Source organism: Propithecus coquereli, unplaced genomic scaffold, assembly GCF_000956105.1.
Source record: "Propithecus coquereli isolate 6110/MARCELLA unplaced genomic scaffold, Pcoq_1.0 Scaffold566, whole genome shotgun sequence".
NCBI lineage: Eukaryota > Metazoa > Chordata > Mammalia > Primates > Indriidae > Propithecus > Propithecus coquereli.
This window is the reverse complement of record NW_012151574.1, coordinates 1419472-1426990: the sequence shown is the minus strand read 5'-3', so window position 1 is coordinate 1426990 and position 7519 is coordinate 1419472. Positions and strand designations below refer to the sequence as shown.

The following is a 7519-nucleotide window of genomic DNA, read 5'->3' as shown; positions in this document are numbered from 1 at the left end:
AAAAAACATAAAACACAAAAATTCACTCCCATGGGGGAGCTTTCGCCATCTCAATTATTGACAGGTCAAGCTGACAAAAAAATTGAAAAAAAGATTCAAATAACACATTTCAAAGCCTGATTTAATGGACCACAGAAACCAAGAACCCATTCTTCTCAAACACATGTAGAAAATATATAAAAACTGACTATGGACCAGGCCAAACAGAAAGTCTCAGTAAATTCACATCTGAGAAGAATGGGTCCTTCTCTTGATAGTTGGGTCTTGGGTTTTACATCAAAACCTATTCTTTCCTGGGTCTCTATCTTTCCTGGATATTCAGGAAAGAAAATTCAATAATAATTTAAAGTATTGGGATAAAAATCATCTCAATAAAAAGCTCTTACCCATGCCAACTGTCTTTAGGTGCACATGTGGTTTTAGGTTTGGTATCATCTGCTGCTGTTCTGACTGATGCTCTGACACTTGTGCCTTCTCCAACCGACAGAGATGCTATGGACCTGAAGACAAGAAGAAAGTTTATTAACATAGAAAATTATAAAAAGAGGAGAACTTATTGCTCTCACCAACACAAATAAAACTATTATCGATGCCTTAATTTTCTCTCTAGTTTGGACTTCTCAAAAATTGCTCAGCATTTAGTGTAAATTTTCCTCCAAAACCAAATTTGAAGGATCCCTAAAAGCCCATGGCTGCAAAAGCATAAGCCAAAGAATGATCTGTAAGTATAACTAGCAGCAGGATATAAATAGACTTTTAGGCTGTTTCTCTGGGGCAGATCAGGCCTTATGTCCAGAGAGAATGCTAACACTGACTGCTTATTTTACATAGGCAAACTAGAGCCCTGACAACTAAGTATAGAAGCTTTAGGAGACTCAATCTAACTTAAAAATGAATACATTTTCAATTATTATACAACTTTTAGAAACATTCTAATTTTTACAACTAATAAACATGAAATATTACTGAGTTAAATCTTTGTGGTTTAAAATTACACAGGTAATATGGATTCCCAGTAAAAAACACAAAAAAATTTAAAAGAGAGAAAAAGAATCATTTACAATCTCACAACCCAGAGACTGTCAACATTTAACATTTTGGCGTAAATCCTTCCAGACATTTTCAATACATACACAGGACACCTACTATACATGCCATGGTATTGACAAAATCCTTTAGAAAGAGACATTAAATCTAGTTTAGTAAAAAGATGCTCACTGAAACACAAAATAAAAAGTAACTGGGAATAACCTAAATATCCAACAATAGAAAAATACTGTATTATATAAATTATGGCACATCTATACAATGGAATATTAGGAATTTATTAAAAATTAAATATACAGAGAACTTTTAATGATATGAGAGAATGCTTATATTAAATACTATTAGAAGAAAACAGCATAGATAAATATCTGCACATATATTATGATATCAACTATGTAAAAAAAAGTATAGGGTATCAGGTACAGATGGTCTAGATGTTAATAGAAGTTATGGTAAACTGTAATTCTTTCTTATCTTTTTTTGCTTTTAGAAAGTTTTCTACAATAAGCATGTATTATTTTATAGTCAGATAAAAAGGATTGTTGCTTCATAATAAATATATAGAGATTTGTCCTGATAAGATAAATACCATTAGAAATCAAAAACCTGTTGAACAGGATCATGCTAAATTCCTGACAAAGCTTGGTTAGTTTATGAGTCAGTCCCTCAGAGGTCCCATTTTTAAACTGGCAGCAATATGAAACAACTAGAAATGTATGCTACACTACTCAAGTCTTATTCTGCTTAGTCATGCTAATGACTCACCCCTTGTACTCTTATTTGGTTTTCTCAAATGTTCTCTACAGTTCCTTCTCTTCCCATAATTTTACTCAAGATAGATCACAGCTACAAATATATAATTTTTGACCATATATTGTACAGATACTTTGAAAGATTTTTTTATGTTCCAAGTAGTTTTTAGGGACACCAAAATGGCTTAATTTTACATTTTAACTTTTTAAAACATCAGGAAAGAAGTCTGTGTATCAAGAGTTACTTACATAAGTTTACACACTGAGAGATTTGTATGTATACGTGTGTGTATACATTTCTAGTATTCTCTTGATTTTAAAAAAATTATTTCTATACAAGAAATCACAAAGGAATAAATACACTATGACTACAGTCTGGAACTGATTCTGTGCTTTGTTTCTGTTTCCCAAAATGGCTTATCAAAGTCCTGATATGAAATGGCAAGATGACCATGTTGGAGAACCATTGGGAAGAAAAGTACTTTTTTGGAGTATCACAGAAGCAAATGTAAGCACCTGTAACGTCTGTGCAAATCTATGGGCATAAATCTTCCCATTTGGTAGGCCAAAAATAATTCTAGGAATAGGCAGACAGCTGTAACAACATCTATTTAATTTTTACTTTTTGCTAGGTACTGCATATTGTCTTCACGGTACCATATAAAGGAATGGATAAGAGCACAGGTTCTGGAGAGAAATTATCTAGTTTCAAATATGCTGGGTCTGCAACTTCCTACCAATTTGACCTTTAGTAAGTGACTTAATTTGTGCCTTAATCTATAAACAGAAATGACAGTATTATCTATCTTCTAAGGTGGCTGGAAGATTAAATAACGTGCACAAAGTACTTAATCCAGTGTTGAGGGTATAGCATGTGAGCAATAAACATTAGCAATTATTAATATTACTTGTGGAATGTTCTACTCTACACCTCCAGTGTTTGGTTTCCATTCATGAAAAAAAAAACTGTTATATCCATTAAAATTTTGAGATTTCTTTTGGCCTGGGGCAAAGAATTGGGGTGAGAAGACTTGTACAGAACATTTTGCAAACAGTAAAATATTAACATTCAGACAGCAGCTGGTCTGCAGGTGCTCTAATTAGTTTGACCAAAGGATCCAAGGTTATTGATCTCAGTGACAGAACCCTACTGAATAGGTTTCCATAGTGATAGACTCAGCAATCACAGACCATGAAATCGACAATGTCTTCACAGATTTCTACCGAGCCAATTCACTTTTAGTGAAAAATACTGTCATTCCCTTGAGATGTATGAGGAAATCCCTAATGGGACATTGCTCGATAATCTTTGATTAAAAAGAATCTTTGATTATAAAGAGAAGGGGGGACCCCTCCTTAAAGGTAAAGAAAACCAAAACACCCAACCTGGGAGTACAAATGAGCTGCTATTTTTCAAATTTAACAGAAAAGAGTTTCTTTTTAAAATAAAACAAGACTGTACAGAAATTAATACAATGTCACACTATCAGCATTTATATCTTCTAAGAATGAGAAATATTAAAAGAGGAAGAACTCTTCGGGGAAACGGACTACTTAAAATTAGTAAATAAATAACTCTAAATAATATATTACACATTTAATTACCCTGATGCATCCACTCTTAATTTCTTGAAAGCAGTTTGTAGACTCTCCTCCTCTCCATCCTTGGCTTCAGATTTCATTGTGAAAGTTTTTACACTACTATGGATGTTCCAGTTAATACTAAAAAAGAAAAATAAGATAAGCAAAGTGAACACAGGTGCAATCAAAAGCATAGCTTTTGTTAAAAATACATATTATTGATATCATTACTGTTGGAAGGCAAAAAAAAGCAAATTTTTATTTCTAAAAGGAAGTTTAAGCGTAGATAGTTAGGACACTATAGGTTTTAAGAAATGAAATGATACAGAAAATGGATATGTATTATGACAGAATTTAAATTCTCCAAATACCTGATGCCAATATCCTACTACACAGTTTTGGAAACTAGATCACCTGAAATCTATGTTTCAGCATACTTTCTAACACAGGGAAAAATCTCCTCAGCTGCTCTAGAAACCTATGGACAAAATGACTTTTACATTAGAAATAAAAGGAAAAAGCTCAAACTAGAGCACTCTGATTCTTTAGAATGATACTAAATATTTGGCTAGTCTAACAATTTCAATTAAGTATAACTTCATGACACATGATAGCGTATCTCTAAAGCAATCCTGACCCAGGTATCAATATTCATGAATACATGTTTTAGAGAACAAGATGTTACCATTGTTAAAGCAGAATTAGAGACTTATTTCAATGATTATTGATTTTTCAACACTCTGCCTATAAGACTCATTGGTTTTTTTCATAGCTTTGAATACTGTAATTATTAAACAAGAAAGAAAATAAATGAACTATACTTGCAACTCAAACTAGATAAAGAATAGAATTTTTCTTTAGCCAAAAGAAAGAGGTAGAAAGTAAAGAAAAAAAAATTACTGTTCTACAGATGAACCTTTAAATGATCTCTTAACTAGTTTATTTAACCAAAGTTTTCCATTTCGTCCATCCTAATTTTTCTATTTAAACAAAGAAAGGGGGATGAAGGATTAACCAATGTGACAAGGAACACAACAAAGAAGTCTGTTAATAAACCCTTGAATTTAGTCTCCAAATTATTTTCTCACTCAGGGTAATTAGTAGGTACCAAATCCTGAACAAAAAATAAGCAAACCAATATCCATAAACATATCACAGGGAATCAGAAAGACACAAAAAAGTAAAACAAAAAATAGAAGATAATTTTTGTGCAGAGGATTCACTTCTTTATTTCTAAGCTATTATCCCCAAGCCCATCCTCCTCCCCTCCCCACCCCGTGGCACTCTCAGAGGAAGCAGTGCCTCTCTTTGGACCCCTGGGTCTTCTCTGATTCCATATCTGCTCATCTCTCAGGGGTGGGTTTGATGCAATTGTGAGACCTCTAGTATTCCAAAGGTCAAAGTGTCATAATTGTAAAATAAAGAGACAAGGAATCAAGATGTTTCACTCCATTTATTTATTTACATGTAGAAGTTAAGGCATTTTCGGCAGAGCTCTCTGAAGAACACTGAAAACAGTCTCAAAAGAATTCAGCTAGCTTTCACCTCAACTTAACACAAAAAATTTAAATACACTCTCCACACACATTTTGCTGGTTTATTTAACTAGTATTTGAACATGAGGACACATTATCCATGCTATTCCATACTCCACCAATCTCTAATTCAATTTAGAGCAGGATCTTCTCAAATACAGAATAATGTCCTATATACCTCGGGGGAGGGGTGAGCAAAAACCACTTATTCTAATATTTTGAAGCTCCACAGCCTCTAAACGAGTACTACTGCACGTTCTAAACAAATTCTTACTGCTGCCAGAACTAAACTAAGTTTGATTTATGGTTCTCAATTACCTTATGACCAGTTAGTCAAATGCTCAGCCCTTAAAGAGTTAAAAAATCATCTGAGCCAGTTTCCCCAACCCACAGACCCCATACAATCCTCAATCCTCCTTAGGCCTCTCTAGAAATCAGTCAATATCTAAGTAAGCATCATATCTAAATATACACTGCTGAATTCTATAGGTAGAAATTCATTCCTTCCACAAATGTTTACAGAATTTCTACCATGAGTGTAGCACTAGATCCTAGGGATAGAAGCCTGTGAACTCCATTTCTGTAAGGACTGGAATCTCATTCCTGCCCTCCAGAAGCTGACACTATAACACTGTGCTAAGCTTTGCACCTGCATATGTAACTTTTAATTATACAGTGCTGACTTAATAGCATGGCTGGTGACCATTCTAAATGTTAATACAAACTTAGTTAACATTCTAAAAGATCTAGCATCTAAAAAACAAAAGAGACCAAAATAAAAATCTGGCTACAGATTAAAGCTTTAGAAATGAAGTTCCGTGTAAACATTTTGGGACTAACAGGATTTTGATTACTCACCTTTTTTTTCAGTTATTTTAACCCAGAGCAAAGGTGAGTCTTAGGCATGGCCTTAAGTACTAGATTAGAGCCATGTTTGTAATTACAAAAAGCTTATGCTCTTCTGTATTCATAGCTTCCCATTAACTCAAAGCAAGAGCTGTACAACTCCACACAACAGATACAATTGGTTGGTCCTTCCTCATTAACATCAAAATTGTGGGAAACATTCTTGCCGTTTTCACCGCAGTGAATTCTTGTTGAACTAATCCCCAAAGAGACAGAACTTTTAAAAGCCTATTAGAAGTTACTTTGTATTGTTTTAAGGGCAATGTAACTTTGCCTCGGATTTCCCCCAGCCTTTCAAAAAAGGTAAATTCTTCTAAGTTTCTCCATCAATAGGGCGAATTCCTGGTTTTCTCTTTCTATGAATAGTATGTGTCACAATCTTATTTACATCTTGCCATTTTAACCAAGACCTCCTTGAACCTCAAGCTTAGGTCTACATTTCCAGGACCCTTAAAAGACCTGAGAACGATAAATGAAGGATCCGCGCGTAAGCGTGTCATCACAAGGTTAAAGATTTCAAAACTTTCCCAGACCAGCAGGAAATGCGGAGTCTGGGGAACAAAACCCGGCCCGGCAACTCTCGAGGAGGTAAACAAGACCGGGTTGAAACAATCGGCTTCCAGGACAAAAAACACATTCACATCTCTCTCTGCACACCCACTCACATTCGCAATACTACAGCCGAAACACCAGAATTCTTTTCACGCAGAATCTGGACCTGGGGCGGTTAAACACGATCAGGGGAAAAGGTCAAAACTTGGGGGGACACGGAGAGTAAGGACAACGGCAGGAGGGCAGCTGTCCAGGCGCTCTGCCCGCCCGGGGTCTCCAACTGGAAAGCTGCGCCCTCAGGAGAGTCCCCCGGCCAGAATGATTGGCTGGAGTAGGGCCAAGCCTCAAGGGATGCGGGAGGAGAAAGGAGTGAGGCCGAAGAGGCAGCCAACGAGAATGGGGCTCAGAGGCAAGCGGGAAAGGGCGGGAAGGGGCAAAGGGCGGCCGAGGAAGGCGAAAAGGGAAGCTACGGCTGGGCGGAAGACCGCGGAGGAGAGGGACCGGGCCGGAGCTGCGGGAGGACTAGAGGGCGGGCAGGGGAGAGAGGGGAGCTCACGCAGGTCCAGGCCGCAGTGGATGAGGGGGCGCGGAGAGGCCCAGGCCCGGCCCAGGCAGTCGGCGCCGGGAGACGACGCGACTGGAAGCAGGCGAGCCCAGAGGAAGCCGCCCGCGGCCAGGCCGGGCGTGGAGGCCGAGATGCGAAGCCGCGGCCCCTCCCCATCACGTCAGGACACTCACCTCCTCGCAGCTGGGGCGCTCCGGTGATCCAGTCCCGTCAGTTCAGATCGTCTCTTCCCCGATCGCGGCGCCTGACTGACCCGGATCCAAACCCGCGGAGGGGTCGGCCCGCGCCTCCGGAGTCGCACTGCGCCTGCGTCACTCCGGCACGGACTCCACCTCCTGCTCATGCTCCTCCCACCCCAGTGAGTTGGCTGCGCGACAGGCGGCGGCTGCGCAGGCGCGGGGCGGTAGCAGCGCCTGGCAAACACCGGTACCCTCCCTCTCGGGAGCACGTGCGCCTTACGTCATTTCCTGTTATTCTTTTCTCTCCCTGTTCCCTCCCGCGTGGTTCGCTCTGGACTCGCATTTGGGGCGTGCCTGTTTCCTCCTCTCTGTCAGGTGAGTGAGTAGGCGTTATTTTTCCCA

The 7519-nt window shown here is 38.7% G+C and overlaps 1 long non-coding RNA gene across 1 annotated transcript; it reads right to left on the bottom strand.

Annotated features, from left to right (window-relative positions):
• Window positions 1-384: 384 nt before the first annotated feature.
• On the bottom strand, window positions 385-7295 carry LOC105821241. Its single transcript, XR_001138052.1, has 3 exons — window positions 7112-7295; window positions 3405-3521; window positions 385-500 (listed from the first exon to the last, which is right to left on the bottom strand). It is a non-coding gene; the product is annotated as an uncharacterized LOC105821241 (long non-coding RNA).
• Between the last annotated feature and the right edge of the window lie 224 nt (window positions 7296-7519).